The sequence below is a fragment of the Cryptotermes secundus genome, unplaced genomic scaffold, assembly GCF_002891405.2.
Source record: "Cryptotermes secundus unplaced genomic scaffold, Csec_1.0 scaffold1350, whole genome shotgun sequence".
Lineage (NCBI taxonomy): Eukaryota > Metazoa > Arthropoda > Insecta > Blattodea > Kalotermitidae > Cryptotermes > Cryptotermes secundus.
This window is the reverse complement of record NW_019739242.1, coordinates 1467218-1480385: the sequence shown is the minus strand read 5'-3', so window position 1 is coordinate 1480385 and position 13168 is coordinate 1467218. Positions and strand designations below refer to the sequence as shown.

The 13168-nt window shown below is 40.4% G+C and overlaps 1 protein-coding gene across 1 annotated transcript in view; it reads right to left on the bottom strand.

Moving 5' to 3' along the window:
• LOC111871871 overlaps positions 1-13168 on the bottom strand; it is a 214501-nt gene that overhangs the window by 135244 nt on the left and 66089 nt on the right. The gene's annotated exons all lie outside the window — the stretch shown is intronic.

Genomic DNA, 13168 nt, shown 5'->3' with positions numbered 1-13168 from the left:
TACACGGAGCAAGATTGAGAACGTATTAGTCACTCAGTCAAGAAATCTTCGGTTTATATGAAACCTGACAGTCCATTGCCGTGTACATAAGATCCTGATACTGGTCGGTATTCTGTGCCAAAATTTACCATCCTATTTCTTCAAGTTTAATTTTAATATTATCCTTCCATCTACACCTAGTTCTTCCAAGTGATTTCTTACATTCGGGTCTTCTTACTAAAATTATGTATGCATTTCTCCCATGTGCGCTACACACATCGCATATCTCAAAATCTTGGATTTGTTTATCCTAATAATTGGGAAAAGTAAAGGAAAAGGCCTCCCTGTGCTTAATTACTTAAGCACTATGCTATGAAAGCATATGGGGAAATGGAGGTATAGCTCCACCATTCTTGACTTCGGCACTAGATGGAGGTGAGTAGTCAGCTTCAAGCCCCTGACGCTTTACCCCCGGTACCCACTGGATACGAAACTGGGTGGGCCCCAGAGCCGGTCTGGGCGCTGTGGAGAAAAAGGAAAACTTTCACTACCGGGAATCGAACATGGGTCGTCCAGCCCGTATCCCGCCGCTGTACCGACTGAACTATCCCATCTCCCTCGTAATAACTGGTTGCGGGTAAAAATTGTGAAGCTTCATTATGCAATTTTCTTCAACCCCCTTTCACTTCCTCCTTTCTAGGAACAATTTTCCTTATCATCCTGTTCTAAAACATTCTAAATCAATGTTTCTCTCCTTAGGCCCTGATGTGAAAGACCAAGTTTCACACCCATACGAGAGAACAGTTAACATTATATTTATCGCGTATTGTAATCATTATGCTTTTAGGTAGGCAGATGAGAAAACAAACTATTCTATACTGAATGGTAATAAGCATTCAGTATATTTCATCCAATCTTAATTCCGCGAGTGAAAAACTTTTTTTGTTACTGCCATTCCAAAATATTTTAACTCTGCAACACTGTTGAAATACTTATATCACGTTCTGCATTGGTGCTCGGGCGAGAACACATTACTCCCTCAGGTTTCTGTGCTAATATCAGCAAGCAAAGCAAGAAAAAACACGAGCTTATCTCATTATTGTCACTCGTGCTCTAGCTTGTAGTGAGATGTGATTATGAGGTCGTAGCCAGATCATCATATGATTCATAAAGCAGAGAAAATAACCACAATTATGATAGTTACAACAAACAGTAACATAATAAATGCCATATCAACATTACACTAAATAATAATAATAATAATAATAATCACAGTCTAAAGGGTTCTGACGATGGTATATTTCTTTCGGGATTACTGAGTATTTGAACTTTGTCCATTGTCATATATATTGCAACGAAAGCAACACTTCGGAAATAGATCCCGTTTCAGAGGCGTTTGTGTTCTTTAGAAAACCGGACAATGGACAAAGTCCAAAAACGAAGTAATTCTGATAATAATTCAATTCAATTCAATTCTTTATTATTTATGTGCTGAGCCAACAGCCGCATGGCCAATTACAGACACAGCACAGTTTAGATAAAATCAATTACATACTGGACAAACACAACAACAACAACAACAACAACAACAACAACAACAACAACAAAATAATAATAACACGATCTTGGAAGTATAACTTACAGTAGTTTATATATTATGGTCATTATAATAAAGTTGCCCCTGTGCTTAAATAGTTGAGCATTAAACCATGAAGATGATGATGATGATGATGATGATGATGATGTTGATGTTGATGTTGATGGTGNTTGGAAGTATAACTTACAGTAGTTTATATATTATGGTCATTATAATAAAGTTGTCCCTGTGCTTAAATAGTTGAAACATAAACCATGAGATGATGATGATGATGATGATGATGTTGATGGTACTAATAATAATAAGCAATACTAATTACAATAAATTTCGAAAACAACAAAGAATGCAGACGATAACTTTGCATCAGCCAATTACGAGAAATGTAAGAAGTGTTAAGCTTTAATTAAAATGTTATGACCGAAAGCATGGAAGACTACTTATGCTCTGTGCAGTGCAATGTCTGACAGCAAGTCGCTTCTCTGCAACAGAATGATAATTAAGGCCGATGAATGATACAAAACTGCAGGAACCGTAGCTGAGTGTAGTGCACTCTGATGTCTCTTTGTTTACCAGTTCTCTTGTCTTCATAACATGGCGTGCTGCGAATGAAACGAACAGTCTCCAGATATGCGGGTTATTACTAGGCGAACAGACGAAAAGAACATTTCTCTACTTTGCAGGCTAAGTAACCTAACAATCTTCTGCTCCAGAAGAATTTTATGTTAAGAAACTATCAACAAAGGGTCGGAACTTGACTTAGGATAGCGAGACTAAGCTTACGATGGGCGGTGCAGACAACATATGCATTCAGATTTTTTGTGGAGAAACTTTTTGAAAGCGGCTATTTGAAAACACAGAAGGAGACGGAATGTAATATTAAAATTGATATAGAAGAACAGGTTGTGATTTGGCAGGTGGACGGAACTGGCTTCGAATGGTTTTCATTGAGAGATATATTAATACGGGGTCTTCTGGTTCTATGCCCACTGCCAAAGAATTAATATTCCAACGTGAAGTAGGCCCACTCGTGTCCAGGCTTAACCCACTAAATGACAAGGTTTTCATGTGCACCGCCTGCTTTAACACACTAAATTTCAGAATTCTGCCCACAGAGTGTATTTATTTATTCAATATGGTTCCCATAACATATAGAAACTGTTTCTCTAAACAGAGGTTACCTGTTGATTTTTGCAGCGGAGACGTAATGTGTTTCCTGTGAAGTAAGGACCGAAGCTTTGTATATTGTTTAGAAGAAATCGATTCTAAAGAATTAATTTATAATTGTGGTCTTCAGGGATACGATGCCGCGTCCTTTGGTAGACTCTTATCAATATTTCGGAGCAATGTGCTGCATCTATCTTCAGGGTAGATTAGAGATGTTCTGTGATTTAAATTACCAATTTCCTGCCAAGTATCTACCGAGTGCTGTCAGTTGATTGGGCGTAAGTTGAAAAGACAGTAGACCCCTAACGTACTGCAAGGCTATTTCAGCATTATTCTTTATTGCACGATGTTTGTGGTTTGGAGTATGCACTCACCCATACGCCCTCCACACGTGCTAGTGATGTTACTACCAATTCTGGAAACAAGAGTCTCCCTATCATGTATGATCCACAGTGTTGGTGTCTTGCTTAGCTCACTCTTCGACCCTGATGATGGAGGCAACGTGCTCCTGCGAAACGTCTGCTGACTTTCACCGGACTACACGGTTCTATACCCCAGTAGAGAGGATTGTTCATACAGCTACCTCCTAAAATAATGCAAATATTTACCTCCTCCCAACATTATTAAATACAGTGGAACCTTTGCAACCCGAACTCCCAACAATCCGAGCTGACTTCCAGCACCGAAATAAATAAATAAATAAATGTTAAAAAAGGGTAAAGTCCCTGTACCTATGCCATGAAGACATGTTGGGAATGGAAGTACACGTATAGTTCTTCCATTCTTAACATCAGCACTAGATGGATATGGAGTGGGTGGATGGGTGGATGGATCTCTATTAAATCTTATTGACTTACTGACTTGCAGAACTGTGGGTGGATACAATTATTTTTTAAACAATTCTTGAGAACTCGACAGTCACAATCCATAATTTGAGAATCCAAGGCGTTAGGCCTATATGCTTCTGTTCTATCGGATCTATCCTCTAGCTTCAGGCTGTTTACTTCTTGTCTCAAACATTGAGAACAGATTACGGAGATGAGAGCAGGCAGGACAACCCCAGTTCTCGAGTTCCAGCTGGACATAGTCACATTTGAATCTACTGCTGTCTCTGTCAGGATTAAGTGATTATTGATGGCAGACCACAATGTCAGACAGCTGTCGTCGATCCATTTGACTGATTCTTCCGACCGTCCTTCAAGAAATATATTAGCCCTACTGGACCTCTCACACGGTGTTTCAAAACCTTTCATCATGCCAGTTAGTTCTGAGTAGGTGTTATTGTAGACAGATCTCGCTTACGTAACATCAATAGGATAACTAATTATTTCGTGGGTTATTTAACGACGCTGTACCAATTGCAAGATCCAAATAAAGGCGGTACCTGTTTGGAGTACCGGTGCCTAGTATCGTTTTCCTGAGTTTCTTCAAGAGAATTCGATGACAAGAGGTCATGACTAGCTGAGCGAATTGAGAAGGGTTGTGACCCATGGAGTTGGAAATCGTTAATATTTATGTACATTGCTTTATTAGTGTCCCTCTTTGATATAAGCTGGAATGGGGTTAAAATGAGTATCTGCCAGAGAACAATTATGCAATAAAACGAACAAGCACATTATTAGTGTAAACTGCTTGGCTCGTCTTATCATTTAGCAATAGCAGAGTCGAATTGAGGCCAATGGTCAAATTGTGGCGCCATGCATGACCTGTGTTACTGATAGTCAGACGAACTTCAGTCTATGAGATCAAGAATTCCTTTCGCCTGTTAGCACTACACGTCGGAATTCTTCCCGATGACGACAACAGTGTTACAGTACAGAGGGCAAGTAGATCGGTAGAATAGCTCCTGTAATGTTACTGTGCAACGACTTCTGGCAGATAAAATGTTTGAAAATAAGTAAAGAGTGGCCACAAAGTCAGTTCACCTAAAGCAGTCTCTCGTCTTAACGTGAATACTTGGACATAAACCCGTCACTGAACCCGCAGAACAGTATAAAAGCGTCATCGAGAATCCCATTTCGAAAAATTTTTGTAAATTCAGTATTTTTTTTTATTGTTAGTGGGGTGGGACTAAGTCCCTTGCACTGCGGCCACTTCTGGCCTATTGTACAAGCCCCAGATGATAGGTGAGGGTGATTGTGGAGCAACTGGTGGAATGAAGATTGGCATGGGGAAACCGAATTACTCGGAGAAAACCAACCCCAGCGCCACTTTGTCCACCACAAATCCCACTTGACCAGACCCGGGATCGAACCCGGGCTGCCGCGGTGGGAAGCCAGCGACTAACCGCTTGAGCTATGGCGCGGCCCCATGTAAATTCAATAAGTAAGAAAGAATTTTCTGAAATATTTAAGTGTATATTTAACTAATCAGTTAACTGACTTTTGTGTCACTCTGTGATTGTATGAAGAAGATGCGGTTTTAATCAAGTCACTGACCCTTACCGATTTGCATTGTGAAAAAATGTCTTATCCATTTTGGCTTTCGTTTGTTTGAAAGATAGTTCCATTATGAAGATGTTAACTGCATACAGAAAACAAAGAACGAGAAATTTAAGCGCCGTATTAAGTTGGTACAGATGATTTAAAAGAAATATTTTCAAGACTACTTCTTTGAATGTGGGGCACGCGGTAGCGTAATTGCTTGAGGGGCTAAGCTACAAGCCGGAAGGACGCGGGTTCAAGTCCCGATGAGGTCTTTGGATTCTTTTCAATTAATCGAATCCTTCCAGCCGCACTAAGGCCCTGGGGTCGACTCAGCCTCTAACAGAGATGAGTACCAGGATTTAATTAAATAATTCTCCTGGGTAGTAAAGAACGGCCGGCGCGTAAGGCTGACAACCTTACCGCCATCTTTGAGCCGATTGTCTAGATAATGTGGGACCCTCAACGTCTCACAACCCTATGGGCCTTCACTTCCTGTTACAGGGATAGCTTTACTTTTTACTTTTACTTCTTTGACTTAGTACAATAACGGAAATATTTATGTTCCGCTGATTGGTTTTGATGTCCACAACTATTGGTCGACAAGTAGAAATACAGTACTAAACTTCATAAAATAATATACTGTCACGTGTAGGGGTCACTTATAAGACGGGAATTGGATTGGGATTGGATTTATTAACACATAACATTCTACTCAGGACTACACGTAATTACAGCGCTATCTACACACTTTATAATTCACCGTTACACACGCACTAAGGTTCTCAGTCTTCATTAGTTATATCCTGGCAACGGCTTTATAACAGTCTCACTGTCGCTTCAAATCACACATGAAATCTTCTTTTCACAACCTAATTCAATTCCATTCCATTCTGCAACTGCCAACCCAATTCAATTCCAAACTCATCTCACGGCAAGCTGGCGTCTCGAACTCTACTCCGTTCTTCTCGGCTCGACTAGACTATATACGTCATTCATGCTGCTGAACACTTCTTTATAACCTCTTTGCACGGACCACGCAGAAAACGCAGCCTCTGTTGTTGAGGCGCGTTTACTGATCCTTTGCTTAGAAACGAACGTTCCCTTCTTAAGCGCGTTGGCTACCGAGGGAATGTGTTTGCCGAGTCCTTAACTAGCAATGGGTCTATACGTCACAATATATTTCAATGTCAGGCTAGATGTGGTACATTACATAGAGGGAATATTTAATTTTTCTTTCATATCGTTAAATATACAGTAAACAAAGATATCCTTGTTCTTAATTAAACTTCAAGTCATGAAGACATGTAGCTGCGGTGGTATAGCTCCATGCATTCTTAATCTCAGCACTAAATACGGACGAGTTAGCTTCACTTTCCAGCCGCTTTACAACTGGGGATGCGCCACAGGTATAAATCTGATAGGTGGCTAATGGGACTCAGGACCGTTCTAGATACGGTAAAATTGCAAAAGGTAAAGTTCCCCTGTGCTAAAGTAACTAAGCACTAAGCCATGAAGGCGTATTTGTGAGTGGATGTATAGATCCACATTTTCTTGACTTTGGCACTAATTGGAGGTGAGCGGTCAGCTTCATGCCCCGGAGAAAAAGCCCCCGGTACCCATTGGATAGGAGTTGAGTGGACCCCAGAGCAGGTCTGGACGACTTGGAGATGAGAAAATTCTTGAGCCTACAGCAACTCGACCTCCGACCCCTCGGTCGTCCAGCCCGTAGCCAATCGCTATACCTACTAAGCTATTCCGCCTCCCCGTTCTAGATATGGTACTGAAGAGAAAGAACCCTCATCTGCCTGGAATCGAAACTTAATCCTTCTGTTCTAGTGAAATTATGGACTTTAATGAAAGTTAGTTTAATGTGTACATCAGTATACCAGTCAAAAGAGTTAGACTAAAAAAAGCGTGCAATGCATGGCTTTTTGGGCATTATTCGTTTTGCTGCTTTTATTTAAAATGTCGTTTCGGAGAGTTGTCCTAAGATCAAGAGAGTCAAGAGTCTACTCCGTTTGGCCCAACCGATAGAGTTAGTCCATATCTCCGGGCGTTTAGCCCATAATAAAGCCGTGCTTTAGCATAAAATGACGGTAAGTCTAAACTTCGTATCGCCAAATATTTGTCGGATGTATTTCCTATTCAGGATTGTGTAAAACAAGGAAATGCTTCATCGCTACAGCTTTTTAAATTTGCTCTCGAATATGGCACTGGGAAGGTTAAAGAAAACACAGTGGGAGTGGAATTGTATGGGCAACCTTAACTACTTGTCAGATTGGAGAATATTAATTTGCTGGATGGAAACCGAAAAACACAGACCTGTTATTCGCTCGTAGGGAGGACGTGACGAAAGTTCATAAATATCACTACCTATAAACACAACAAACAACAAACAACAAACAAACTCCGTGGTTTTAGTCCGCAAGTGAACTATACCGACCGAGCGACCGCCGCTTGTCGACGAAGTTAGTACGTGACACCCTCTATCCGCTAAAGTTGGTACTACAAGCACAACACAGGACAAAATCACAGACACTTAAGGAAATAAGGAGCATATTACAATGTTGGAAACAAAATGGTTTGCAAATGGCCTATTACGCCTAATAACACACAGTTGCAATCCGCTTTCCTATCAGACCGAACATAATACACATAAATAGAGGTAGCCGTTAAATTATATCAAAACTAGATAACACTGCACGCATACCAGCGGGCCTCCAAGCATTTTAGCCACTTCATACGCGTGTACAAGCAAGAAAACTGTCGCCATATGTCCGCAAAAAGACCATTATTTTAATTATGTAACTTATCTCGTTTAAAATCTTTTATTGTATTTTATGTTTTATATTATTATTATTATTATTTTTATTATTATTATTATTATTATTATTATTATGGTATATTGTCGAAAATAAAACATTGCACTGAATTACAGTATGCAATTCAATAGCTTAAGAACACGTTAATTGTGTATTTGCCTGACGATGGTTTTCTATAAATCCGAAACATGTAGAAAAATGCTGTTAAACACCAACTGTTTTATTGTTGTGTTATGACGGATTTTAATAAAGACATTTATAACACACACAATTTACGACGGTGTTTCTGAAATTTAAGAGAAAGCTAAATTTAATAATTTCTCTCAAGAGATGACTGTAACACCTATAAATGCTGGAACCTGAAGGCCTATAGGTCAGAAGACCTCGTGTGTGGTGGTATGGACGTCTCATTCGTGTCGACAATCGAAATCCTTCATTTCGACTGTGGCATAAATCAGACTGTGATGAAACGTTCCCAAGCGGTTGCTGACTTTCGTGTCACGCTGCAAGTAAATTAAAGAGAACGAAATAATTGATAATCTAATTACGAGAGCCATCAAATTTATTCTTGTAAAGGAGGAAGTGCCGGTCACGGTAGCCGAGCGGTCTAAGGCATGTACTGTCTTCGCTCGCTTGGAAACCGGGATCGTGGGTTGGAATTCCACTCAGGGCATGGATGTTTAGTTTGTGTGTGTGCGTTTCTCTGTGTTTGTGTACAGGTAGAGGCCTTGCGACGAGCTGATCACCCGCCCAAGGAGTCCTACCGAACGTGTAAGATCTAGAAAAACCGAAGTGAAACGGAGAAGTTCATGGAGGTAGGCCTAGGCCCACTGGGGCTGTAGTGCCAAGGGGGAAAAAAAGGAGGAAGTTCATCGCTCATTTACATATTTCCATATGCAAAAGCACAGGACATGATAACCCAAACAAAGAGAAGATATTTAGAATAATGAATAAAGGATAAAAATAAAAGACTTTCCTACACTGTGCTTTCATTTTCGAAATTCTAAATTTTCTTACTTTGGCAGAAGTCGTAATTTTTGGAGTGGTGTTTCCTATTTCTAAATTTGATCACCCGGGGTGTCAGCAAGAAGTTGAGAGGTTCTAAGCTATAAACCTCTGATTTTGCTTGTAATTGGGAAATGATTTTTGTGCCCTCCTAGCTGTTTGGGGCAGTCAATTAGAATCTGAAAGGTGAACGTCTTTCTTTAAAAAATTTGGAATTTAGGACAAAGGTTTCTTTCTGGGCTGCCTGAAAACACTCTGAAAATTTCAGTGACTGAGTCTGGAAGCGTCCAAGCATCGCTCCTGTAATAAATTCTAAATCTCCCACTTGTTAATTATTCAGGCCCTCAGGGCAGTTTACTCAAGGAAACCAATTTACAGAAGCCATATTTTAGCAAACAGAAGAAACTGAAATATACATATATTCGAAAAAATAGTATATAAATTTACGCCTTACTCACGTTATCGTGTAAATAGTCAACTTGTGTTTTGAGCAGTAAGTTAATAATAATAATAATAATAATAATAACAATAATAATAATAATAATTGTAATTATAGTCTGTGATCGCTACAGCCCATGATGAACTTTAGCCTCTGTTTTACAGTTTCTTAATCATATAGGGAGTCTGTAGGATTCCTTGGGCAGGGGATCAGCCAGCCGCAAGACCGCTGCAATAAATTAATAATGCTAATAAATATACTTTCTGATAAAATGATACGGTTTTTTCTGCTTATGTGAGTTGAGTAGCGTGAAGAAGCAACTCCTGGCCACCCTAAGTTACAAGCTGCTAAAGACGACCGACAGAGAATCCCTTTTTTACCCTACCTGCGCTAAATCACATCACACTGCATGTATGAAGCAGGATCAGTCCCAAAATCTATTTGGTTCTGCTTATCATGTACGTAACTCCATTGGCGCCCAACGAACCATGTGAATTACCCTCCGGTCCTACATTACCAGTTATAGTATTTAGTCAGAAACCATTCTGCAAGTACAACACATCACCAGCCATATACCTCTCCGATGAAGTCCTAAAGGGCGGCTGCAACTTACGTAAGTGGCGCCTAAGTCCGGCAAAAAAGGACGATTACATCCTCTCTGGGGATCTGTTTATTAATCGAGTTTACTTAAGTACGTAATCCAGACATTAATTTAAAAAGAAGGTTCTTGCAGACAACCTAGTACGACTGAGTTGAAATGCTAATGAGTGTTTCAAGTACCGGTTACGGCATGTACTCAGCCCACGTTCAGCATCTTGAAGACTTTTTTTCCTCTCCTCTTGCTCCTGCTTTGGAGCACAGCGCTGATTTCTCAGTTTCATTGATCATTTTTTACAGATGGTAGGACTCCCTGGACGGACGACTAGCTCGTCGCAAGGCCTCTACCTGGACACAGGACAACACAAACACAGAATAAACACATACACATCAAACATCCATGCCTTGTGTGGGATTCGAACCCACGACCCCGGCTTCCGTGCGAGTTAAGGCAGTACATGACTTAGACCGCTCGGCTACCGTGACCGGCTATCTTCAAGACTTACTGATCAGTTACTGCTGTGGAAAAGGAATGTAAAAACTGTCATGTTACAGACTGCAGATTGATGCATTTTCGAGAAGTCGATCAAGATAATATAACAAACAGCGATGTGGGTGGTTCTTGCTGGAGGCGACATCTGGAAAGAGCAGGCAGCTTCTTGTATTAAATCCAAATAATGAAGACTATGGCTTCAGCGTTCTGATTGTTGGTAAACTTTTCTGTCCTTAGGTTTGTTCTCATGGTATCCTATATATTGTACGCTCAATGGGTAGAGTACATATAATCTAATGTAAGACAATGTAACGTAATATTATTACATGGAAAGGGGGAAGAAACATTTACCCTCTGCTTAATTAAACATCATGCTATAAAGACGTATGGAGAAGTGGAGGTGTTCCTTAAGAAATCTTACCGAGGAAATTGGCGCAAGGGATAACGGTTATGACTTGAGTTTGACAGGTGCTCGGTTCGAATCCTGGTCGTGCAGCCGAATATTCTGAGGTGTTTCGTGGTTTTTCTCAGCCCATTCAGGTAATTCCTGGGTAGTATTTCGAATTAAGCTATGACCGTTTCTTCGAAATCAAATCGATGCTAAATCTGAGATACTGACAACGCCATAAAATACGCAACAAAACAAAATTATTTCGTGAAATACTGCAAAATTTTCGCTGTGTTATGAACATATTTCACTCTCAGAATATTAATACATTACGTGTTAGTTCATATCCCGTAAACTTTTTTTTAGAGTAACTCTTTTAAACTGAAAATTAAAATCAGATTACAAATTACGAGGGATATATTCAAATTTCTATGAGGCAAACCGTAAAATACTCCAGTACAAACATATTACGTTAGATAAAAGTGTCAAAGTTACGTAGCTTTTCCTGAAATATTATTTTTCGGATTTAGAACAAAATGAACAAGCAATGTAAGTTTACTCACGTGGACCCACTTGATGCATAAATAACGGTCATGATTAATGGAAAACACAAGCCTGTTTCCATCTTCAAGATTAATTAAATAACTCCATGAATCCGGGTCCTTCTTGAGAAGCCACAAGTCGCTCAGCTACTCAGATATTTTCCCAACATTTTATGGAACCCCAGTGTTCATTATCGTGTTCAAAAGGGCTCGCCATTGTTCCCTGTCTGAGTTAAATTAATCCAGTCCATATCATTTCTATAAGATCAGCTTTATTATATTGTGGTGTGCCGCCTAAAAGCCAGAATATCTGAGCGGGCGTCCATTGCTGGACAACGGCTGTTAAAACACGTTTCCGAGACAGCGCATACAGCGACATCCACTGCACAGATAGCGACTCCTACAGAGACGTCTCCTAAGCAAAGTAGACAGATGTTTCCTGCACAACAGAGGTGTCGTTTCCATGACAACGACGGGACTAACTGTTCGACTCGGTGTCCCCTATCGGTAGGCCAAGCCGTTAGGGAACAGAGTGTGTTCGTGAAAAGAGAAATGAGAGATCAGAGAATACCGGATCAGTTGTCAGATCAGAGACGATGGACTAGTCAGGTCGCATCGTCAGGAAGACTTGATTTCAGAGTGATTGTAGTGGTTGTAAGTGAATTGTGAATCAGTTATCCAAATAAAACAGCTTTACCTAATCCAAAATCCACAATTATTTGTCACTGAACCCCGGACACGTGACAATATTATCCTCCGACCTTCATGAAGGTATTCGCAGCATTTTTGGGATTATCCTTCCATTGTCATTCTAACAGTATTAGGTGGCCTATACAAAAATTAGGGTTAAGGCACTATGCTATAAGTCGAAAGGTCGCGGGTTCTAATCCCGATGAGGTCATTGGATTTTTTCCAATTGACTTAATCCTTCCGGCCGCACTATGGCCCTGTGGTTCACTCAGCCTCTAACAGAAATGAGTACTAGGAATTAAATAAATAATTTTCCTGGGGAGTAAAGCGCGGCCGGCGCGTAAGGCTGACAACCTTACCGCCATCTTTGAGCCGATTGTCTAGATAATGTGGGACCCTCAACATCTCACAACCCTATGGGCCTTCATGGCCTGGTACAGGGATAGCTTTACTTTACTTACACACTTTACTATACATAATTTAGTTCTTGTTATGTACTTTGTGTGACACACTGAAACGTATCAAAATATAGGACGGTGTGAACGCTCTAGCCTTTAGAGCAGTAAGCAATGCTACATTAAGCATCCATCATACTTTCTGTACTGACGCGTTTACAAGCTGATCCACATGAACGGTATGCAAACTGAAGAGCTGAAACGAAATATCTTAGCCATGTAAGCGCCGCCAAGGGCAAACAAATTCCTCTATAGCCTTGCTTTCTGAATTATATGGAGGTCCCTAACCAGAGCCGTAATTACAGCTCTGTAACCAGTGTTCAGGGGTCCTTTGTTCTCGACATCGGATTGTTAATTACTGACCGTAGTCGCTGTAAATTTCGCTGGGAGATTAGGAATGTCATTTCTGATGTTTTTTCTTGTCATGTCTGTCGTACATATCATGTAAAGGGGGAAACCTGCTATTTTAAATGGCTTAAATTCATGGTGATATGACTTTTCTTTATTGTTAGTGGGGTGGGACTAAGTCCATTGTACTGCGGCCACTTCTGGCCTATTGTACCAGCCCCAG